Below are 25,571 nucleotides of genomic sequence, written 5' to 3'. Positions count from 1 at the left end.
TACGTTGGTTACAAAGGTTTTGCAAAAGTTGTATTTCCCCATGATTAAATTTTTTTATATTCATGTGTAACATATCAATTTTGTCCGCTTTAGAGGTACTATTAGATTCAATTCACAGAATCGCATTATCATTTTTAGTGGTTGAGTTAGTGTTGTAAACTTCATAGTTTCGTTTTTTGAAAATTTTTAATTTTTGCCAATTTTCAATAAAAAACTGACGATCTAACTCAAATATTCGAAACCAACAGTCACTATATTTTAAGTTTTTCTTTTAAATGCAGCAAACCCCGTCAAATTTGGTGCAGTGGTTGCCGAGAAAAACGAATTTTCCTTTTACATGTATTTAGATAGGAGCACCCGAGCTAAAGCTTCCTCTTAACACCCTCCGAAGAACTGCGCATTCGTTCTCATAGAGATTACAAAAACACAACACTAGGACGGGAATGTGCGCGCCGTCCTCTATTCTGCACAGCGGACTTACGCGATTGCAAATACAGCCCAATCGCGCGTCTGCAATCATGTATCGCGTATGGAAAAACATCTCACCACAAGCATTTCGCATTCTGCCAATGCTCTTGCTTCGGCGTCCCTCTCACGAACTTCGTCGGGCTCTTCTTGCCTGCAAAGCGAAGCATATAAATATGCAGCCCCTATTGCGAGCACCATGCATGCACAAAGTTTGGCACACCCAGCCCCAGATGGGTTGCAGAAGATAGTGCTAGCCTTTCCTCGTTTCCCCACAAGAACCACCCAGCCAAAGAACAAGTGAAGCTTCGTCGCGCCGCTCTGCACGATGAACCAGGCAGTCGCAAAACCAGCGACGAGATCAAAGACGTGAAGTCTGTCAATGTGATTTCTAGCTGCTGCAAGCAGTTCAGACCCCCCGAAATGTCGTCCTCTTTACAGTTAAACATTAAATTCTAGGGTTTTACGTGCCCAAACTACGATATGATTACGGGACACACCGTAGTTGGGGACCCCGGATTAATTCTGACCATCTGCTGATCTTTAACGTGCACCCAACGGACGGTACACGGGCGCTTTGCATTTCACCCGCATCCGAGCGCGGCCGCCGCGGCCGTGATTCGATCCCGCGCCCTCGAACTTAGCAGAGCACCACCATAGCCATTACGCCACCCCACCGGCTTGTTCACAGTCCGACAGCGTCGTGAGATTACACATTCTATGCTCGCGGACAACTTTTTCTGGCTATGAAGCGAAAGCTACAGGGGCGGAGCTTCTGCACACGACTATTCGTACGCAATGTAGTCCGGGTGCTCTCGGCACTGGTTTCGGTTTCGCCAACCTCCCACAACCTCTCTGGTCAAGGCAGGTACAATAACTCGGCGTAAAGCAATGTTCATTCACATACGACGTGTACCAAGTTCTGAACAGCCAACATCGCAGCCTGCGTCGGAACTCCAAAGGAGCCGTATGGTGACGCGTCACCGACGCTGCAGTCGGTAGAGCTGACAAAGCAGTGAGCGCGCTAGCTCGTTTGTACGTGCCGATGGTTGCGATAGAAGTACAATAAAATACCAATATTTGGCTGGTGAATGTTACGTATTGTTTCAAATTAGGCGCTGTAAAAACAAAAAAAGTATTGTTTCCTATATCCCTCGGAAGAAAACGTGAGCAAAACTGCGGGACTACTTCCAGACGCGGTGAAAGAGGCCCGTACCTTCGCTTCATAGCCAAGAAAAGTTGTCCGCGAGTATTGACATCTAGACGCCAAACAGCCGCAGTTCTGCAGCACTCGTATACCATGCGAAACAGTTCAGCTTGTTCACAAAGCAATTAGCTCGCTAAAGTCATCCCTAAGTACAAACTTCAGTCAGCCATGCTAGCTGGCACATCATAGGGGTAGGACGATCGCCAATGACAAACAGCTCTAACGAAGAAAAGGCTAGCTTCAATTCGACAAACTAAAAGTTTGGAGAATTATGTTACTTGATTTGGAGCAACGCTGCGCTACAGAATGCCAGAGCGTACGAGTTTCTTTTGTCTCTCCGCATACGCAATCGCACTGTCCGACCGTTACAATCGAAGCGATCCGGAATTCACCACTCGACAAGTGGAAGGCCGGCGATCATTGTCGCCAAACTGGCCAATGTTCGTGCCTTGCAAAACAAATCGCTTGTTATTCAGCCGCTATGCTTCTGCGTGCCAGCGCTGATGGTAAAGGGAAAAGAGCGATTTCTTTTAAAGGTTCATAACGCGAGCTCGAGCACTACAGCGGCTCGCTGGTAGGGTAACAAACGGTTGCCTTTCAGAGAGCGTAATGAAATATTAGGTAGCTTTGAGATAACACAGAATCTTTATTGCACTCGACGGTGCGGAGATCCCTCTACAACAACCTTTACACAGGAAGAAAAGCGCTCACCTTTCCATATTTACAAAATGTTCCTAACAAAAACAGACACAACAGAGAGCGTGTGACAAGGTGTGACAAGGTGGATGCGAAGCATACTAGCCTTTATTTTAGTTGTTGAACCACTGTTTAGCCTGGTGAACTGCTGTTGCTTGGCTATATTTGGTTCGGCTAGACGAAGAAACAACTCATGCATTACTTCTTCGCCTTCAAGAGTGGAACGCGACAGCGTTCCCGTCGACCCGCCAAGGGGTGTAAGACAATGGGCTACAGGGCAGCGACTACGCGCCCCGCATTGGACGCGGTGAGCGTCGAGCAAAGCAGCGTTCGGCGCGGCAACGAAATGTGCGCCTGAGCAAGAGACGCACGCCTTAGAAACAGCGCGTTTCTAAGGCAACACCGCATTCACTAGAGGCGCTTTTGTACCGCTTTGAAGCGTTGTACTCGTGGCTCAGTGGTAGCGTCTCCGTCCCACACTCCGGAGACCCTGGTTCGATTCCCACCCAGCCCGTCTTGCAAGAGTTGAGCCAAAGCCACTTCTCCTCTGTCGTGACGTCACGGTGTCACGTGATTTCATGGTCACCGCCGCGCCTGAGGAGCTGGGTTCAGCCCTCGTAATATGCTTCGCATAAAACATACGTAAAGATAAACACAAAGAGGGAACGACTCGGTATATTACAAGAAAACAAACACATTATATCTAAAAGAGCAATTACAAAAGAGAACAGCCTACTTTCATGAAAGCGCAAGTTTGCAACAAAAACAAGCTCGTAGCAAAACAGTGGCAGCGATTTTGGAAAAAGTAGCAATATGGACATATATAAATGTTGAGGAAAGTTAGGTGTTGGCTATTGCAAGCAGGAACATAGAAATGTCTATGCTCCCTGGCGATCCTACACAGAATTCAGAACACGATACGACTGAGGAGTTCGGGGCCGATAAGAAGACTTTCAGGAGTTTGAAAAGTAGCAGAAGGTCAGTACGACTGCTTTGGCTACAAAGTGGTGGTATAGTGACGATAATCTATGAATGCAAGGACAACATTCGGTGCTGGTGTTAGCAAAGCGATCATGCTCTATGCTTAAAAACATTCTCCGGGCCCGTGATGTTATGCCATTTTTGGGTTTACAACTGCGCATCGACTAGTATTCAACTTGGCGAATACGGATTGTGGCGCATAACTTGAGGAAAGGTGCTGCAGAATATAATTATCCTGATATTCTCTAGATAGAACGGAGAGAGCGCGGACACTGCATAGGAACGTGTCTTTTGTTAAAAAAAGAATACATCGCGATCATTGATCACGAAGATCTCACACAATGGAACGGAATACACGAGATAAGAAAACAGAATACTTGGCATTCTGCGAGCGAAATACGTAAGTCTTGGTCTCGACACAATTCAGAAAAAGACAATAATCAAAGGGGCGATATTGCTCAAGAATATTGGTGCAGCGCAGTCAACTGGATGTAATGGGTCCGTTCAATCCTATAGTGATGGCTTGTGTGGCTGGACACATTTAGTTCAAAACGCCTAATTTGTATTGTATTCCATTGAGAAACGAAGGAAAGGTTAACGTCACTACAGGCTCGTATTATTTATCGGTTCATAAAGTATTGGCTAACGGGTTTTACAATGACTTTCGCACTTTACGTTTGCTGCTTACCTCAACTAAATCCAAGTGACGACTGGTTAAAAGAAATGAAGATGGAAACAGCGCATGCGTTCATCATACCGTGTTCTAACCCTATAGCCATGCACCAAGAATTAATGTCGAGCAAAGCTTTGGTTAGAACTCAAAAGGCTTTTTGCATTTGAACTTATCATCTCAGTATTGAGTGATAATAAATGTGTGCGCGAACAACAGCCGACATGCAGGCACACCGAGATGTCCGAACAGGGCCCGTATTCAGAAAAAAAAAAATTGTTACGCTAAAATTGTAAGTGAAAAAAATTCTAACCAATCCTGATGCAGGACATACCATTAGCGAAGGCGACCTACCAATAGCGAGGAACACTTACAGACGAAAAACATTGTTAACTCCGCACTATAAGTTTACTGAAGATGCATTATGAGTATTATAGAAGAGGCGCAGTGTACAATGTTTCTTTCAATATGATATTAACCCTCTTTGTATATGCGCGAGAGACATGAACACAGAGATAAAATGAATAGCGATCTTTAAGACACTGTTTAAGTAAGTGCCCGAGCAACCGTTTTACGGAGGCAAGAAAGGAGAGTAGGGGCGCGGCCGAAGACCGCTACTCGAAACGCGCGTTCAGTTTGTGTTCAGTTTTGCTTCACGCGATTGGCCTTTGGCCGCGCCGAGTCGTCAGCGGGGCGGGGCTGACGACTCGGCGCGGCCAATCGCGTGAGGCGAAAATGAACACAAACTGAACGCGCGTTTCGAGTAGCGGTCTTCGGTCGCGCCCAAGCTTTGAACTTGTACGGGGGTAATTCCACGCCAGCCGTACCAACCTTGACGCTCGAGCGTCAGCGATTTCTTTCTAGAAATTTTAGGCCCTTGCGTGCAACACGAAAAGTCATTCCACGAAGTAGTTTTCCCGGAAAGAGAAAACTTTTTCACCACTCAAGCAGCTCTTGAGCTTTCTTGCATAAGGCACGAAAGTGGGTGCACGATAAAAGGCGTTGCCAAAAATAGCGTTTCATCAATAACAAATGGGCACATAATTTTCTCAGGAGATTGAAAATATGTCTCCCATATAAAATGGCGTTAGGCGATTATTAGCCATTGTTTCATTTTTATAAGGCGTTAAAAATGAAAAATACTGATCCATATTTGTTTTTTTTTTCAATAAAATTCCTCCACACAGAATGAGAAATTTTGTACAAGCTAAGTGCCCAGGAGGTGTACTTTACGAGAAAAAAGTTTTTGAGTAGATACGTTGCGCCAAGGGAAGAGAAGCGCAGTCAGGACGGCAGAAAGTTATGTGCGATGATGAAATTAGGACATTTGCAGGCTCAAGTTGGCACCAGCTAGCGCAAGGCAAGGGCAATTTGGAGATCGCTGGAAGAGGAGTTCGTCATGCAGTGGACAAAATAGGCAGATGATGACGATGATGATAACGATGATAACGATGATCATGTTGAGCATAGGTGTACGCAGACGCCGATAAATGTGCAAAACATTAATTTGTGGATTATATTTAGCCGCCAATTGAACACTAAGGCGTTCTCATTAAAACTATCCTAAATAGCGCTTGTGATGGTGCATTGTGCGTTTTCAAACCTCAGTGTGTGTTATCACACTAATTGATGTTTTAGGCGACAAAAAATATCGCCACCGATTACGAGATTCCTAATGCGAAATTTGAGAGCAGCTCCATACGTGTTTTCATTTCGCTATATATTGGTTGGCGAGTGGCGGGGGCAGTCTGCCTCATGCGGCACGTTGCAAATGGAGCGAAGTGTGGCGCGACTGCCTCGCAAATCGTGAGATCGTCAGAGGCAGCGCGTGGGCTGAGCGTGGCCGCGATTTACAGCCGCCGCCGCAAACCGACCTCCGCTCACGCAGCGCTTTGTTTCCATACCGACGGCGCGCACTACTCTGTCGCCATCTGGTAGCCATCATCGCCACAGAGCCTGTCACGCGCGGCACTATGCTTTTCTTCTCACGCTATCGTCCCACCCTCCTCCCCCGTTTCCTTCCTGACGCCCTCTTCGCTATAGCAGTGTTTTCATCCCCCGGGCTCGCGGGATGAAGAGGGCTCGGTTTGCTCGGTTACGAGGGACGACCACGCTCGCCGCAAGGAGCAGCGCTGTAAACAAAAGCGACGTAATCGTCGGCTGAAATTGCGCTGTAGCTCCGCCCCCCGTTGAGTGAGCGAGCGGAGCGGAAACCGGAAACCGCGGTGTTGTGACGTCAACTCTAGTGTTTCGTTCCTTCGCAGCGTCCGCGACCGTGCCTGACCGCGCTTGTTTCTGCGTGCGTGCCATCGTAATCTGCTTCGATCGATCCTGCATTCCTTTGTTGGTGCGTCTGCGTGTATGTAGAGTGGTAGTCAACGTGCGTGGTAGTCAACGTGAGTGGTAATCGACGTGAGTGGTAGTCAACGTGAGTGGTAGTCAACAAATGAAGGTCACTATACACGTACTGCATGAACCGGGAAGCTTTTCACGCGTTTAAACCGTCTTTGTAGATTGCAGACAGCTTTGGACAGCGCACAAATGTCGACGATCGCATCCCCGCTTACGTTCCACGAGGAGGCATGCAGGAACAAAACACTACAGTTGTTTGACCGGAAACGAGCTCACTAGATCGGCGAAAGATCGGCGAGATCACTAGATCGCTTTGCAAAAAACATACTCACCAAAGAGCATTTCCAGCACGAGGAGATCCCAAGACTTTGCTTTCGTTCGCGTCGAAAGCACTGCTCGCACCAGCATCGGTTGCTTCTTCGAGAGGCCGGCTCTTCGCAATCGGCTCGTACATGTAGGGAGTAACGCCGAACTCCTAAGAAAAACGCAGTCTCTCTAAATTTTCCATTACCGTCTCAGAAAAACAGCACCAAACTACCTGGCACCGCGCTTCATGTGTAGCGGCAGCGGTCGGTTACTAGAGTTGACGTCACGAGGCGCCCGACCAATCACAGGCGGAAACGAGACGCGCGAGCTGGGCGTGTCCGCTGCTGCACTTTTCGTCGAAATAAAATATATTTGCGCTTTCTTTCGCTCAATTTCGATACGATATTCGAATTCGGAGGGTTGAAAACCGTTATGTACAGATGTTCACTCATTTTTTCTGGAAAACCTTTCAGCTTCCCTTTAAGCTGTCCACCGCCTACCACCCACAAACGAACGGTCTTACGGAACGTCTCAACCGAACAATCACAGAGATGCTGTCGATGTACGTCTCCACCGATCACCGCGACTGGGACGCCACGATGGCCTACGTGACGTTCGCGTATAACTCGTCCCGACATGACACCATAGGATATCTGTGGTGTCATGTCACCTTTCATCTTTTGTATGGTCGCGACCCCACATTGCTGTTTGACACCATTCTCCATTCTGTGCCACGTGTTACAACTGAGCACGCTCGTGAAGTCTACGATCGCGCTCACATGGCACGTCAAGTCACCCGATCTCGTTTATTAGCCTCGCAGCATACAGAAAAAGAGCGTTATGAGCGGGGCCATGGCGATGTTAAGTTCGCGCCATGTGCTTGGGTGCTCCTTTGGTCACCATGTCGTTGGGTTTGCCTTTCCCAGAAGCTTCTCTCTGGCTACACAGGGCCTTATGAAGTTCTACGTCAAGTTAACGACGTAAATTACGAGACTGTGCTGCTACAGTTTGATGCATTCTCAAGTCTGACGCCTGTTGACGTCGTCCACGTTTCGCGGCTGAAGCCATACTTCGCTCCCAATTCTTCACCTACCATGCGCCGAGACGGCGCTTCAGCACACGGGGTTACTGTTACGGAAGAATGAAAGAAGACAGGAAGAGAAAGATCGCGGGACGCTGGCTGCTGCATGTTGTTGTTGGTCAGCCATCTTAACGACTCTGACTTATTATGTACATTTATTGTAAATGCAATCTTCTATACTCCCAACATTCCCGTAACATATAATGAAAAAATTACCGTGGTTAGGTTTTACACTACTCACGAATGTAACACCCTCCCCCGTCGAGACACCACCAACCCTTAGGAGACGGGTGTGCATGCGAGCTAAAGAAGCAGCTGCTTTTCTAAAGCCATCACATTTACTGCCACAACAAAAGCATCCCCGTCATCAGCCGACCCTTACGGCTCCCCTGCACTTGCACATACTGTTAACCAGAAAAGAAAAAGTCACACACTTAGAGCAACGCACAGTTGAACCAAGGTGGCGCAGCAGGCTATCTGTTTCGTTATTATTCGCTCCATCTTCCATCCCGATCAAGACGCCTGCGAAAGACTGTGGCATCTTTGTTCCAACGTCATAGGTAAAGATCAGGTATTTTATCATTCGAGTCGAGAGCAGCGACGCTGTCCAATTACAGTATGACCTTATGACCTGAAATTTGGGAAAGGGAGGGGGGAAGGCAATCGGGAGTTCATTTTTGTGTACTATAAACACTGCCGCCGCGCATGATTTATTTTGTCGACGCTCATTTACGGCCTGATCACAAAAATACATACTGTCTTTGTTGTGCGACACGTTGCACGCTGCCCTAGGAATTCAGCATGCCTTGGTTGGTAGCAGATATCGTCTCTCGTTTGCTTCCCCCTTATTGACCCCGAAGCTCGACTGTTGCGTGCAACACCGAAGAGGTAATATAATGAAAATGCACGCTTCTCGTATGAGCAACCGTAAAATGATTGAGAAGCTGGCTTCTTTCCAGAAAGCATATTCCTGTGGCAAAGCCCGCCTTATGAAACTCCTTTTAACGAGATACACACGCTAGCAAACTATCTGTCAATGTGTGTCAAATTATACTGCTGCTGGCTTTCCTTTGCGTTCACCAAGTTATCGTAGAAAGAAGTATCAAAACATTCTTCATGATACAGCAACATTATGGTTCCGAAAGTAGAGTTATTTGTGTTCACCAGTTGCATGTCTCTATTCAGTTTTCACTTGCTCATGACTCCACCGAAAGAAGTCAATGAAGACGCGAACACAGGCAGAGGCACGAAGAACCCAATATTGTTTTAAAAAGTATGATTCTATTAAAGCGCTAAGTCCATGATCTTGTTGATAATGAGCTCCTCAGAAGATCGCATGGATCCGGCGTTGAGTCGGGAAAAGGTCAACACCAGCGGCGGACAGGCTTCACAAGTGACGTCCGAACGTGAGCGAAGCAACGAAAGCGTTAATGCAGATAGCTGTACGCGTGTTGCGTAATCGTCTCCTCTGCAGACCGCTACCACGCCCTTAAATGAGCTTAAATGACATCGCTGCAACGAGTTGGAAAACTCAATGTTCCTGTCCAGCTGCGGTCATATCCCTGGCAAAAAGGCGTGCCCGAGCTCTAGGCGAACGTTGTCCGCTCTCCGTCGACTAACCACTGCTGGGGCTATCAAGTGCGAAAGCACGCGTTATCACACTTGCTGCTCCAGGAGAGAAACGACCGCACACTGGTAAATCTACAAATCTGGTGTCGCGGTCATTACAATCCGGACACAGTTTCACAAGCAAAGCAGCCTAATGAATGAAGTCAACAAAACGACTACACCCATCGATCAATACAGTCGACTTTCACATTGAATTAAATCGCTTTCGCCCATCATACACCGCCGGAAAAGCGAGAACCTGCGCAACGGAATTTTGACGCAGGATAATTGCAGAAACAATAACCAACTACGCTTCATCTCGGTCGCCATTTGAAAACAATATAATTATTTGACGATGAAAATAACAAATAATCGTTAGGATACCGATGAATAGCATAAATTATGTGCTATGGGGAGATTTATAGCACTGACGCTGTCGAACGCTGCTCTTGCAGCGATGGTCTCAAATTTCTTTCACACTAATGATGCCATATCGCAAACTACAGGAAGTAAGAAATGCGCGTATTCGAAAATTACAGCACTTCACTCTTCCCTGGAACACAGCAACAGGTGGTGTCCGAATCGTAAGCCTCTCTCCCAGTAAGTGTTCTACCGGAGAAACGGACGCCGATCTCGTAGGCCACACTTCACCGACTGCTAGCGCCAGAAGCAACTGCAAGAGCCGAAAACATGTCGCAACCACCGTATTTTAGACAACACTTATGTCCACCTCATAATTACTTATCTTGAAGTGTACCATGATACTTCGCGCTTTTCGTGTCCTTCGATATGAACTCCGAAACCACTCCTCAGACGCCGCTAGGAGGAGTGCGAAGCGCGGAATTCAGACGCGCAGCAGATAACGTTACGGAAAAACAGCCTTCAGTCAACGGATCGAAAATGGAAGGGTAAGGTAACAGCTTCCCATCTCAGGAAAATATTGTCGTTTGTAGAGTAACTTTTGCTCCATCGAAAGCAAGAAGTACTTAATATTCCTTTTCCCTTGTCGAAGTACGACTAGACTGCTCTGAGAGGCACACACGTGCACCCACTTCACAAATGAAGCAGCGAAGTTCAGCGAGCGTCTCATTCCTGTTAATTTTAATAACGGGCAGCCCACGGTATGAATTTGCTAGCTATCACGACTCGCGCCCATTTCTTATTAGGAGTGGCTTGTAGTTACGAACTGTTTCGTCAACAGGAGCAAGGTTCGCATGGCTCCGAAGGTTGCAGTGCGGTCGCGATTCGGTGCTGATTTCTTTCGCTTGTTTAATGAGGCGCCGTTGTTGAGGTGCGAAGAAATTCTAGGCGTTCTGCATTGTTTACAGCAGCTACGCTTCGTACAGCCGGCCTCGACTCGCGTCAGCTACATATTCGCTGCACAACTGCCCAGAACGGCGAAGGGCGAACATACCCTCGTTCTCAGGATTGCCGACTTCCTCGCGACATCTGTCACACGGCGTGCACTAACTGTGCTCGCAAGTGCGTCTGCAGAATTTCGTGCTTCGTGTTCCATGCAGGCGACCTCCAACCCCGGAAGATGAGGAGTTCGACCTGGAGGAGGAAACACGACGCAGAGAGGTGGGATATTCTTCAAAAATATATATGTATATATATTATTCACACATGGCTAGTAGCGTTTGGAGAAAGGCAATGGGATGCCCACAGAGACTTGATACCCTCGATCGCGGAAGCCAACTGCGCAAAGTGGCGAAACTGCCGTCCCGTTATTCCGCGTACCCTTTCCGTTTCTGTTTTTCGACTTCTCCTTATATCACGGTCGCGCTGTAGTGGGAGAATTTTCAGCCAAAGCACGGGTACTTGTTCCCGGGGTACAGGGTAATAGGCATGCGGAGTACACACTTAAAGCTCTTCGCGCGACAGCTGAACAAATTGCAGGCATGGTACACCGATTTATCTACCATCGCAAAGGCTTTGGAGAGGCGGAAGCGCTGCGCGTAATTCACGCATTTGTAGTTTCCGAGTCATGTACGGTCTCAGCTACCTAGAACCTATAGTAGGGCCGAGGTCAAACAAGCTGATACGCTTCTCCGTACCGCCTCCAAGGCAGCCCTCGGACTACCAAAACGAACACCCACATACCCGCAACTACGGTTAAACCATTCCACCCACCCCACTTGCACGTGGTGCGGAGACCAGCTGACTCTCGCCCACATTGCGTGGGAATGGGAGCTCAGGCCTCTCAAAATTAATGCGCCTCGCATTCCGGCGTAAAAAAATTCAGGACGGAGCATTGGCAGACGTGGCTCACTCGCGAAGAAAAGGAGACCAGAGAGTAAAACATCTTTATTAATAATGTTTGAATGGCGAGAGCAGTGTGGGAGGAACCCTCAGTCCAGGGTCGAGATGCACTCCTCGACCAAGCACGGCGGGCTGCTGAGGCTAGTGGAGCCCTGGCCTTGGGGCCCTACGCGTCTGCCTCCACAACCTCATCCATACAACCTAAACGTTTTAAGGCGAAAGCCTTTCTAGGCTCATGGTGAAGTTTGTGTCAGCAGACGTGACTGCCGGAATGTCCGCCGAAGCGTCATCACGCCATATGAAGACAGATTAAGGAATGAAAAATTATTGAGAGCGACAGTTAGTGAATGATAACGTTATAATAAAGATTGGTAGAAGTTAATAATGGCTAGTAATGAGCAATAATGACTACTAATGACTTGTAATGACTCCGAAATGACTAATATGTCTAACGACGGTATGTAATGACCAGAAATGATTACAAATGACTAAGATTGCTTACTAGTGAGCAGTAATGACTAATATTGAGTGAAATGACTTGTAATGACTATGACATGACCAATGGATCTAACGACAACTTGTGACGACTACAATTTATTAGAAATGACTAAAATGCTTAGTAATGACCCGTAATGACTAATTATGACTGGAATGACTTGTAATAACTACTAATGACTACGAAATGACTGATATGTCTAACGGCGAATTGTAATGACTACAACTGATTTGAAATGACTAAATTGCTTAGTAATGACCAGCAATGTCTAAAAGGACTTGTAATGACTGCTGATGACTACGAAATGACCAATATGTCAAACGACAACTTGTAACGACTACAATGAATTAGAAATGGCTAGGAATGCTTAGTAATGACCAGTAATGGCTAATAATGACTGAAATGACTACTAATGAAAGCGCGTCGGTCGGGGATGGCTCGCGAGCAGGGAGAACGCGCGGTCTTCTTGGTTCTTTTGGGCTCGACCCACTCTTGCCCTCGAGCCATTACCTACATGTGGCAATATTTCGAGAGCGGCGGGAGACAAACTTCGAAACATTTTTTTTCAAGCGCCGCTCTTTGCGGCGAGCGTTGTCGTCCCTCGTAACCGAGCGAACCGAGCCCAGCGAATGATGAAAGAGCGAACGCGAAGTGCGGCCGGGGGATGAAAACACTGCGATAGCGAAGAGGGCGTCAGGAAGGAAACGGGGGAGGAGGGTGGGACGATAGCGTGAGAAGAAAAGCATAGTGCCACGCGTGACAGGCTCTGCGGCGGTGATGGCTACCAGATGGCGCCGGAGTAGCGCGCGCCGTCGGTATGGAAACAAAGCGCTGCGTGAGCGGAGGTCCGTTTGCGGCGGCGGCTGTAAATCGCGGCCACGCTCAGCCCACGCGCTGCCTCTGACGATCTCACGATTTGCGAGGCAGTCGCGCCACACTTCGCTCCATTTGCAACGTGCCGCATGAGGCAGACTGCCCCCGCCACTCGCCAACCAATATATAGCGAAATGAAAACACGTATGGAGCTGCTCTCAAATTTCGCATTAGGAATCTCGTAATCGGTGGCGATATTTTTTGTCGCCTAAAACATCAATTAGTGTGATAACACACACTGAGGTTTGAAAACGCACAATGCACCATCACAAGCGCTATTTAGGATAGTTTTAATGAGAACGCCTTAGTGTTCAATTGGCGGCTAAATATAATCCACAAATTAATGTTTTGCACATTTATCGGCGTCTGCGTACACCTATGCTCAACATGATCATCGTTATCATCGTTATCATCATCGTCATCATCTGCCTATTTTGTCCACTGCATGACGAACTCCTCTTCCAGCGATCTCCAAATTGCCCTTGCCTTGCGCTAGCTGGTGCCAACTTGAGCCTGCAAATGTCCTAATTTCATCATCGCACATAACTTTCTGCCGTCCTGACTGCGCTTCTCTTCCCTTGGCGCAACGTATCTACTCAAAAACTTTTTTCTCGTAAAGTACACCTCCTGGGCACTTAGCTTGTACAAAATTTCTCATTCTGTGTGGAGGAATTTTATTGAAAAAAAAACAAATATGGATCAGTATTTTTCATTTTTAACGCCTTATAAAAATGAAACAATGGCTAATAATCGCCTAACGCCATTTTATATGGGAGACATATTTTCAATCTCCTGAGAAAATTATGTGCCCATTTGTTATTGATGAAACGCTATTTTTGGCAACGCCTTTTATCGTGCACCCACTTTCGTGCCTTATGCAAGAAAGCTCAAGTGCTACTTGAGTGGTGAAAAAGTTTTCTCTTTCCGGAGAGACTAATTCGTGGAATGACTTTTCGTGTTGTACGCAAGGGCCTAAAATTTCTAGAAAGAAATCGCTGACGCTCGAGCGCCATGGTTGGTACGGCTGGCGTGGAATTACGCCCTTCCACTTCAAAGCTTGGGCGCGACCGAAGACCGCTACTCGAAACGCGCGTTCAGTTTGTGTTCATTTTCGCCTCACGCGATTGGCCGCGCCCAGTCGTCACCCCCGCCCCGCTGACGACTCGGCGCGGCCAAAGGCCAATCGCGTGAAGAAAAACCGAACACAAACTGAACGCGCGTTTCGGGTAGCGGTCTTCGGTCGCGCCCCTACTCTCCTTTCTTGCCTCCGTAAAACGGTTGCTCGGGCACTTACTTAAACAGTGTCTTAAAGATCGCTATTCATTTTATCTCTGTGTTCATGTCTCTCGCGCATATACAAAGAGGGTTAATATCATATTGAAAGAAACATTCTACACTGCGCCTCTTCTATAATACTCATAATGCAGCTTCAGTAAACTTATAGTGCGGAGTTAACAATGTTTTTCGTCTGTAAGTGTTCCTCGCTATTGGTAGGTCGCCTTCGCTAATGGCATGTCCTGCATCAGGATTGGTTAGAATTTTTTTTACTTATAATTCTAGCGTAACAAATTTTATTATTTTTTTTCTCGATACGGGCCCTATTCGGCAACCTCGGTGTGCCTGAATGTCGGCTGTTGTTCATACACACATTTATTATCACCCAATACTGAGATGATAAGTTCAAATGCAAAAAGCCTTTTGAGTTCTAACCAAAGCTCTGCTCGAAATTAATTCCTGGTGCATGGCTATAGGGTTAGAACACAGTACGATGAACGCATTCGCTATTTGCATCTTTAGTTCTTTTTACCAGTCGTCACTTGGATTTAGTTTAGGTAAGCAGCAAACGCAAAGTGCGATAGTCATTGTAAAACCCGTTAGCCAATACTTTATGAACCAATAAATAATACGAGCTTGAAGTGCCGTTAAGCTTTCCTTCGTTTCTCAATGCAATACAATACAAATTAGGCGTTTTTAACTAAATATGTCCAGTCACACAAGCCAGCAATATAGAATTGGACGGACCCATTACATCCAGTTGACTGCGCTGCACCAATATTCTTGAGCAATATCGCCCCTTTGATTATTGTCTTTTTCTGATTTGTGTCGAGACCAAGACTTACGTATTTCGCTCGCAGAATGCCAAGTATTCTGTTTTCTTATCTCGTGTATTCCGTTCCATTGTGTGAGATCTTCGAGATCAATGATCGCGATGTATTCTTCTTTTTAACAAAAAACACGTTCCTATGCAGTGCCCGCGCTCTCTCCGTTCTATCTACAGAATATCAGGAGAATTATATTCTGCAGCACCTTTCCTCAAGTTATGCGCCACAATCCGTATTCGCCAAGTTGAATACTAGTCGATGCGCAGTTGTAAACCCAAAAAATGGCATAAAATCACGGGCCCGCAGAATGTTTTTACGCATAGAGCATGATCGCTTTGCTAACACCAGCACCGAATGTTGTCCTTGCATTCATAGATTATCGTCACTATACCACCACTTTGTAGCCAAAGCAATCGTACTGACCTTCTGCTACTTTTCAAACTCCTGAAGATCTTCTTATCGGCCCCGGACTCCTCAGTCGTATCGTCTTCCGAATTCTGCGTAGTATCGCCAGGGAGCATAGACATTTCTATGTTCCTGCTTGCAATAGCCAACACCTAACTTTCTACAACATTTATATATGTCCATATTGCTACTTTTTTCCAAAATCGCTGCCACTGTTTTGCTACGAGCTTGTTTTTGTTGCAAACTTGCGCTTTCATGAAAGTAGGCTGTTCTCTTTCGTAATTGTGCTTTTAGATATAATGTGTTTGTTTTCTTGTATTATACCGAGTCGTTCCCTCTTTGTGTTTATCTTTACGTATGTTTTTTTTTTGCTTACATTCGCTTACATTTGTTTTTTTTTTTGTGTCCTTGCTTGCTTTCTTCGTACTGTATCCGTGAGCCAGCGCTCATTCATTAGGGTTCCTTCAGGGGAGGGAAACAACCTATGAATTGATTGATTGATTGATTGATTGATTGATTGATTGATTGATTGATTGATTGATTGATTGATTGTCATCGCTTTGTTACAAATGACTATGTTACAGTGGTTACAGCGCCACCTGGAGATGACTCTAATGTCGATTCGGCTGCTGTTGGACATAGCTGACTACCTACTTCGACTTGCGAGGCCAGAGGACTATGGCAACGATAACCCCCGAAGTCGTTGAAGCAACGCTCGAAGATTGTATTTTTCTTAACTTTTTCGTTTTTTTTTTTTTGGTCGGGAAATAATTCTCGTGGCAATAAATGAATACTGTATCCGTTCTTTGGTCTCTATATGTTTGGACAGAATTTCACGCACGGGAAAGAAAGGTGTGCAATTTGCGCGTATCGCAGTTGTAGCGAAGATCGAAGGAGAAATGGGATGGTGAAAATAAAGGGAGGTTAACCGGAAGAGCTCCTGGTTTGCTGCTCCTAACTGGGAGGAGGCAAAGAAGTGAACGAAAAACGGAAAGAATAGCTGAGAAATAAAGCCGTTGTGCGAAAAAAAAGAACTATTGCAGGTGGCAGAAAATTGACGGCGACCACCGCTGCTAATATGTATGCCAAGCTGTAGCTTAAGCGCGCGAAGCTGAAACAGTGGTAGAGGCTGACTCATGGCCTGCGTCTCCACGGGGCCCAAACCCATTGCTGGCCTTTATCGAGCCCCAGGCACTGCTCCTCCACTGGCCCACCTGCGCATACTTGCGCGCTCGCATACGGGCCACCTCTTAAGACTTCAGGACGGTGTCGTGACCCGCGGCCCTTAGCGAATCTCGTCCGCCCCCGAATTGGCATACCATCTCGTGCATGCCGATCGGGATGCATGGCCCTGTGCGGCGTTGGCTCACTCAGGTACCAATATTTCCGCAGCGCGATCCCTCATTTATACACTTGCGACTCTGCGTTCGACTGAGAAAATCATTCTCGCATCCTCTTCACTCTGCTTCTTGTGAACCCCACTCAAGAGATGCGAATGGAGGCCTGGCATTGGGAGGAAGCCCTCCACACCACGTGACAACTCCCCACCGTTGTGTCGCTGCGCTCAGCGCGGTGTTTGAGACTTCCGTCCAGGAACGCGCTAAGTTTTCTCACCAAACGATTTGTGTGTGTGTGTGTGTGAAACGGCGCTGTCTTTAGCATCCTGGAGCGTTTGGAGCGACCCAATGTGTCGCAGAGGCAACATTTCTCGCTTTGTAGTTCGAATTTCAGCAAATAATGGGAGATGTTCTTCCGGGTTGCTTTAGCTTATTGTAATGCACTTAATTTAGTAAATGTTTATGGGAACCAGAGATGTCTTTAAAAAGAAAACTTTTTAATGTAGCGCTTACTTACTAAGGTGCCCTAAACTTCAGTCCTCCTCATGAATGTTTAGTGCTGACAGGGGTGAATATATTAGCCTTAACTATCAACGGCTTTCACTGCAATAACCTTGATTTTTATAGATGTGGAGCAAAAAAATATGAACATTGGCCAATATGTTACGAAATTCTGTTTTAGCGATGTTTTCCTTAATAACATAGCGATGATACTATGTCGTAATCAAAGGAAATAAAAGCTTTTGACCCGCAGTCTTTCACTATAAGTATTCTTAGAACAGTAGCCACAACACTACTTCTTTGGGACCTAAGCAAAAGTTCCCAAAAGCGCTTCTGACTGGCAAGGTGATTGCATATTATTTTTTTCGTAAAAACAGACTCATTTCTCGCAAAACTAAGATTGATTTAGTTGTCCTTGGTACTGAGCATGTCCAGGAATTTTGGACGTTGTCCCTTCGGCTATCCATTAAAATTCATCGCAGTGAACTAGTGTGACTGAATGGGCATCATTTCCCAAAAATTACATTTCAGAAGGCCACACGAATATCAACAACATTGTTATCTACGCAGAGTGGTTACGGCCTTCTTTTAACATGCGTATTTACGGCACTTGGTCGTAACGTCTTTGCTGCCTTGAATACTAATCCCAGTGTAATTGCTATCACTGCAGAGGCAATTGTCACGTAGATATGGTTTATGGCCCGTCTTTCTTTCAGTGAACCGTATTTCACTTTTCAATGCGAGGTATAGAGCATAAAAAAAGCTCGCTTCCGAGTTTTCCGCTAATTTTTTAAAGCTGAATACCAGCAGTGTCGTTCTGTGTTCGTTATGCGGTAATGTAAAGTGCTGCATTTGACAATGTCTAACACCGCGTGCGAGAATGAAAATGTCAATTTTTTGAAGTGATCCGCGAAGTTGCACAAGTGCTCCGGCGAAGCATATCGCTTAGCTGCGATCGGTAGTCTAATGTCTCACTCATGCTGCGTATAGCACGTGCCCCAAAACGCAGGGGAAATCGAATACTATTTTCTTTCCGAGCACATTACTTGCCTCACAATGTGAGACCCCGCCGTCATCAGAAAGCCGTGGCAGAGAAAGGCACAGAAATTACGTTGTCTTCATCTGAGTGGGGGAAAAAAGAAAAGAAAGTGGTCACGTTGAGGATTCGATCTTCAGCCCCACCGCTCCGCAGCCGAGCACACCACTGCGCTGCCGCTGCAACGCGCCGTCGTTGCAACAGGCAGTAGCGATGAATATCTTTGAGGCTACGGCAGGTGTTCGGGGTCTGCTTGGCGGGTGATTTACTCGATGCCGCACGGCGGATCGGGCAGCATGCCTCGTCACATGCCTCAACGTGCGCGTTCTCTACCAAAACGCATGGGTGACGAGGCGCACGATGTGAACGTCAACAGAGGCGACATACTTTGCCTCGCGGAGACATGGACGAGGCCCGATGACATGAGACAGATCACGGGATACTCGTTCGCCTGCGCCGCTCAGCGACCCGACAACGTCGCCGTATAGTACGCCAAGCCAGAACTTCAACTACGACCTGTACAGCTCTGAGACTGCTTCAGTGCAGCCGGATAGGTGTTCGCTGTGCAGTTCGTCGAAACGCGACTCGTGGTAGCGTGCGCATACCTGGCGCCAAATCTGTCTCAAAGGGACGCGGCAGCGTTCCTGTACAGGAATCTGACTACGGCTCTACGCTGCATATAACGTCCATGCTCGTCGTATAGGAGACTTCAGACAGGGCGCACATTCGACGCAGCAGCACTGAACGCAGCGATATAACTAACCGACACACTCGGCGACAGGTAATCTTCTCGCATATCATTTACAGATCATAAGAATGGATTAGGTGTACCCACAGTTTTTTTTTCTGTTTATGCAGTACAGCTGATTAAAATCACTTTCGAGAAGATTTTCAATACGAAGCAGCAACCTACTTCAGTTGTGACCAACACGGTCAAATGAAAATGCTATTGCGAGCTAGTTCTTAGTTTCCTTTTTTATTAAAGCGAATCTTTCTTTGCCTCTTCCTTCGACTTTCCCACTGCTGCTGCTGTGGCTGCTGCAGTGGGCTGCTGTCGTGCACACCACCTCCGGGGGTGGTTCAGAGCGTGTGTGTGAATGACAAGCGCGAGTAAGAGAGAAAAGGCAACGGGAGAAACTCGTTTTCACCCCACCGCGTCGACAATGCCCTCTGCACCTCCCTGGCCGTCGCCACATTATCCGCTTGACAGCTGTAATAATCCGTGACTCCCCTCAGAAGCATTTCAGAAACTGTAGCGCTACTCTTTCTACTAACCTGCGAGGCCACAGGGGGCGCAGATAGAACTGTAGAGAAGAGAAGAAGGAGAGAGAGGAGAAGAAGCAGTTCTCATATAAGAGAGGGGGAGGTGACGTGAGAAGGCAAGGAAACCCCACTAGCATATGATGGCGGCTGCGGGGAAAGAGGATAAGCTTAAGTTCAAGGTACGGTACAGTACGTTGCTGCTATTTCTGAAAAATAAACGCCATGCAAATATGTTAAGCGGGCAACTTACGCAGGGCATGCAGAAGCAGAGCCGCATTAATTAAAGTGCACCGCAGGGTCCAGGAGACGCTACGGAAGCGGTCGACCGTCAAACCAACAATTCTGTGACCGCCGAATTAGCTTTGGGGCTATGACATTGCTAGAGGTCGCGGATTTGATCCCAACCGCGCAGCCGCATTTCGACGGGGGTGAAATAGAAAGCGCACGTGCGCTTAGATTTTGGGACACGTTAAAGGACATCACGGTGTCAAAATTAATCCGGATTCCACCACTACGAGCTGCCTCATAATCCGATTGTGGTTTTGGCACGTACAGCCCCATAATCCAATTCCAGTTTAATACTTCTGCCACAATGCGATGTGCCATGTGAGGCAATGACAATGCTCAACCCTCTCAGAGGTTATAAAATATGGCGCACAACAACGTCTCAAGCAAACACCTCTCCCTGTGTGTTCTGTGTACTACGCAGACAAACAGCAGTGGTGCAAGCAAGGTAACGTTTAACATCAACTCACCACTTTCGTGTTAGCCTAAACTTTGAAGAAATTAAGCTTTAGCCGTCAACATCACCGCTAATTATCGTCAATCAAAACATCCAGCAGGGAATGCTTCGCTCACATCGATTTCCACAGTGCGTGGGATCCGCACAGTTTTATTATTTAGATCTTAAAAAAAAAACGACGTAATATTGGAGGCACCGGGCCGCAAATTCGATTTTAGCACAACCTTTTTTTCATGTAAGAGACAGGAAGTATAGGCGTTTCTTTTTCTTGTTTTTACCTGGAAAGAATACATGTAGCGTACAATTTGCGATGAGCGCGCTAACCGTTCCTAAGCCACCACACCATAGGCTCAAAGAAAAGTGCCGGGGAAAACGAGAGTAACTGGACAGTTAGTTCTAAAAAGGCTGCTTTCGTCCTTCAAGGGGCTAATCGCAGGAGTGAGCAAAGCCGTGTGCAAATTTCGCAGGGTAAGTGTTTAGTCCCTGCTCGGAACGAGAGCAACGGGAGGACGAACGGGAGCAGTTACTTCCCATGCACTCAACTATCTTCCCCCGTGTCGTCAAGTGAAGCGGTGGAAACGGTAATGCAGAACATCGCTTTCCTTCTTCGTGAGAACATTGCGCGAAATTTAAAAGGTGGAACATGACGAGCCGTGAACTTCATGTGCACGCTGTACGTGAACGATACGATTAGCCGCGCAAGTCATTGATGGACTGATAAATGTTCCTGGTCAATGGTACCTAAGTGGCTCCCTTTCCAAGGTAATTAGAAACTTAAACGATATGTCTCTCAAACGGGGCACACCAGTTAAGTGGCATCTCTGTCGTCTTGCGTGCACTGTTTCCGCGACACGTACATCGCGTAATGTATCTGAGGTTAAATCATCCTTTGAATAATTGGGCAGCTTTCCTTTTTGCAGTCGCATATGGTCGCAAGTACACGCAGCGCCAGAGTCTCCCCGTATAGCATACAGCCTCTTTTGTATTGCCGCACCTGCGTTGAGATGCTTCAACATGCTCGCAGCATTCTGCCGTCTCTCAACCGAGCTGTCGTGGTGTACACTGGTTAAAGCACCTGGCTTGTGAATGTGAAAACGTGAGCTGGAATGGGGCACTTTCTTTAAATGCGAAGCATTTCTTTGCGTAGTCGGAGCCAAGGTCAAACACGAGGCCGTCCAAGGTCACATAGTTCGTCGCCGATGCACGGGCTTTGTCGCGATTTGCGGGCTCTACCGCACGCCCACTCGCACGCCAGTACTGGCTTGGTTTTGTGGTCCCATATCCATAGGCTCGTTTATGTATTTAAGGCATGAGATGAAAATAGAATGAAGAAATGGAATTGAGGACGCAACAATTTGTTGCGAATCACCAATGTCCAACATATCCGTCTGATAAGCTCCATAATGTAAAGAAAAAAAACAAACATGCGACGTTATTTGGCACCCATCGACCGAAAATTTCCTCTAGAGTTGTCCCGTGCGCGTGCGCTAAAAAGCGGCCCCTAAGTTTGCTTCTCCACAGCGTACTTTTTTTTCAGGGCAAGCCAGCTTTCAAGCTGCTTTGCAAGAACTTATGTAGCATTCTACACGTGTATGCGCCTTCCAATAAATATTACTTTTTTTTTTTACCGCGAAGCTTCATATGGTTAGGCTTCCGTGCATTTTTGTTTTCTGTGAACAAAAACTATCATCATCAATGGCGCATACCCCCGTAAGCATTCATGGTCCCGTACGCAAGCAAAAAATGCAATAGCTCATAGCCCCGCAGGCAAAGGCTACAAGCAATCAGCAAAGTGAAGCGAACAGTGCTTAAATTCTTCCTAATCACGCATACATCATACAGAACAGCATGTCGAAAACTGTCATCAATGGATCATACCCCCGCGAGCAATGGCTCATACCCCCGTATGCAATGACTCATAGACTTGCAAGGTTCATGGCTGCTCACTTTGCGTGAATTAGCTGCGATAACGCTACCCCTATTACCGTTGTGGGTGATTTAGATGTGGATGTGTTGGTACAGGGAACGGTTTACGCGTTCCGTGTTGCAGACATATCTCTTGCGATGCCACACCGATCCGGCCCATCCGACCACCCAGCGGCGTACGTGCATTGATTCGACATGGTCAAATAATGTGATTGCAGTTGCGAGTGAAATAATGACCACCGATCAATAAATGAGTGTGCGCACCTTTCGTCATGGTGGCCACCCATCAAGACAATAAATGGGTTCGTACCTTTGTTAAAAATTATGTGTCCCCTCCGTGTCGTGTGCTAACCAGCTTCGCTGGTCAACCACCTTCACAGAGTGGAATGGCTCATATTTTTTTTCAACCAGAGGGCATCCCCACTTAATATAGGTTACGGTGGCTCGATGTTTTCCTCGCCCGCTGTACAGTACGCGGAGCGAGGGAGGATGTGCGCATTGATGCACCCTAACGTAGGGGGATGCCACAAGGGAAAATTTCCCCATGGGAACGGTCCCGACCCCTTCTTTTGCAGGGTTGTGTGGTACCCACATGGTTCGATGGGATTTGCACCCGGCACGAGATTCGCTTTCCCAAGAACTGTTCACACCTAAAGAAGGCAGAGTGTGGAACACCTAGTGCCATGTGGGTAACCGGGCTCTCGTTCACAACCACATTCTTCCACACGCATCTTTACTGGTGCGGTGGCGTCGGGTATGCGTGTGCTCACCTTTGCTGGTCAGCGGGTTAGCCTACAGCACCAGAAGATTGACCAGCCAACCTTGTGTGCAGCACACTTGAAAATCACACCGGATGTACAACCATAACCACCAATAATGGCATAATGTGATAAACGCCACATAAGACGGCGTCGACGAACAAAAGCAACGAGAGAACAGTGAATTTAGCAGGCAAAGAGGGTGACGCAGCGCTACCTTTCCGATTCCATCCGATTCATGCGTGACCATTGCCCATAGTGGGTATGGCCCACTTATTTAGAATAAAGTCGAACAAAGCCGAAGAACACGCTTCCTATCGTCTTGAGGGGAAGGTGCGAAGCGCCTCTTATGCGCCTTGGCAGACCATTATACGGTAGCGGATTGTTAAATGGCATCGTGGCTTCGCATTTCGTGCGTCGGTGCCTGTCGTGGTCGACGAGTGGTTTCACTGGGAACCGTGCGCGCGGCGGCAGAGCGATCGTCTCGGGAACAGATGGCCGCGATCACAGCCACCTCCTCTCCTCAGTTTAATGCGAAGGCATTATATGCCCCATTACGCGAAAAATCCTGCCGCCGCGTGACTGAGCGACGGAACCAAAAATAGCCGACGGCGCAAAGAGTAAACACACGTCAAAAAATCATCGGATTGACGTCACATTTCTCAGCGAGGTTCTTGTAAACCAAAGTAAATTAATGGCTCTGTAAATAAATTTTGGTACATTTCAGTTTGGGTGGGAATCGAGCCCGGGTTCCCGGGATACGAGACGAGCACGTTCCTCCGTCGCCACTGCGGCTCCGCGGGCCTACCTGACAAAAGGTGTGCCCAGTGCGTGCGTCATTAGGCACGTGACGACGCAGCCAATGGGGAGGAGGTGGCGCCACGTCATTAGTGCATAAAATGAGTGTGTAAAATAAAAAGATTGCGCCAAAGGGACTGCAATGTTTTCGCATGCCCACATGTAAGCAGTGTGAAGTGTCTCTGGCGATTTTTTTTTTTTCATTCTCTGCCCAGACATTCAGAGGTCTTGAATGGCGTTTCTTCCATGTCGCGGTTTTAGTTTGAGCGTTGCACATGCCGGGAGTCCAATCTAACTTGAGCAAAGCTTTAAAAACATGCAACTGCCACGCAGCTGGACAGAACCAAGGTAATGTTTGCCGTCATTTGGAGATACTCAGATTATTTTTTGCATTCCACCTAATTGCATAATTAGTCGTAATTATTCAACTTCACAGATATTATATCTGTATGAAAATTGTCAATGAGGAAATTGTAGAGCAATATGAAAAACTCCCGATACAGCTTTGTGTTGCTCAATACGTGCTACATAAGTGTTTTTCCAAGCATGACAGAAGTCCGCGAATACACGCAAAATTGCCGCGCGATTGGCCGTTCGAGGCACTTTGCGTGTATTTGCGGGCTTCTTTCATGCTTGGAAAAACGCTTTTGTGTAGCACGTATTGACCAAACGGAGCGAAGTGTGGCGTGACTGCCTCCCTAATCAGAAGATCGCGAGAGACAGCGCGTGGGTGATGCGCAGGCGAGATTCACAGCAGCGCTTTGTTTCCATGTCTGACGAGCGCTACTCTAACGCCATCTCGTAGCCATCGTCGCCGCAGAGCCCACTTTGCGCGGCGCTACGCTTTTCTCATGCTTTCGCCACACCTTCCTCCTCCGCTTTACTCCTCGCACTCTCTTCGCTATCGCCGTCTTTCATCCCCCGCTGCGCTCCGCGTTCACTCTCTCATCCTTCGCTGTGCTCGTTAGCTCCGTTACGAGGGACGCTCGACGAAGAATGGGCGCCTAAGAGCTGTGCTCGAAAACGCAATGTCATATGCGTATACACGTCTATTTTCGGTCTTGCTTTCGTGCATTTATGAAAGTAATTAACTTATCCTGAGTGCCTAACAATGTTACTGTTTTTGATGCAACCAGCATCTATGCCTTGTAACAGACCATCGGCCTCAGTCGAGCTGTTCTTCCAATAGCTTTTATAAAAGCCTATGGTATCCACCAGAACTCTTGTTTCTGGAAATAAATCAGTATTGTAGTGTATGCTATTATGCCATGTTACAGAGCTAAGCAGTATACTTAAGGTGAAGTGACAGCGCCTTGTGGAACCCCAGGTGACTGTCAATGGTAATAAACATCGGCAGTCACGTGGCGTTCCGCAAGGAGCTGTTTTCATATAGCTCCTCAAGGGCTCCTGAAGAGGGGCTTTACATGGTGGATGGGCGGTTTTCGTACATTAGGTGTTCAATGATGCGCTCCGTGTATCTACGGCGCACAAGTATTTTAGCTGCTTTCTTTTCATTTGAAGAGCGATTTCTTTGAAGACTTCACACAGGTCTGGCGCGCGTGAGATCTCTGGGCATCTATCTGGAATCTTGGGAAAAAAAAAAAAAACGGCCGTTTCGCGCTTCCAGAGCGTCGTAGCGAGTTGAAAAAGCACCAAAATGCAGGTGTCAACGAGACAAGTGAGAATTAGTCGCATAAATAAAATTA

The 25,571-nt window shown here is 47.2% G+C and overlaps 1 long non-coding RNA gene across 1 annotated transcript; it reads left to right on the top strand.

Annotated features, from left to right (window-relative positions):
- Positions 1 to 10,023: 10,023 nt before the first annotated feature.
- On the top strand, positions 10,024 to 16,308 carry LOC135896730 (uncharacterized). Its single transcript, XR_010562790.1, has 3 exons — positions 10,024 to 10,274; positions 10,887 to 10,947; positions 16,089 to 16,308. It is a non-coding gene; the product is annotated as an uncharacterized lncRNA (long non-coding RNA).
- The last annotated feature ends 9,263 nt before the right edge of the window (positions 16,309 to 25,571 follow it).

Source organism: Dermacentor albipictus, chromosome 1 (assembly GCF_038994185.2).
Source record: "Dermacentor albipictus isolate Rhodes 1998 colony chromosome 1, USDA_Dalb.pri_finalv2, whole genome shotgun sequence".
In the NCBI taxonomy this organism is placed as follows: Eukaryota; Metazoa; Arthropoda; class Arachnida; order Ixodida; family Ixodidae; genus Dermacentor; species Dermacentor albipictus.
This window is presented reverse-complemented; position numbering and strand designations above follow the sequence as displayed.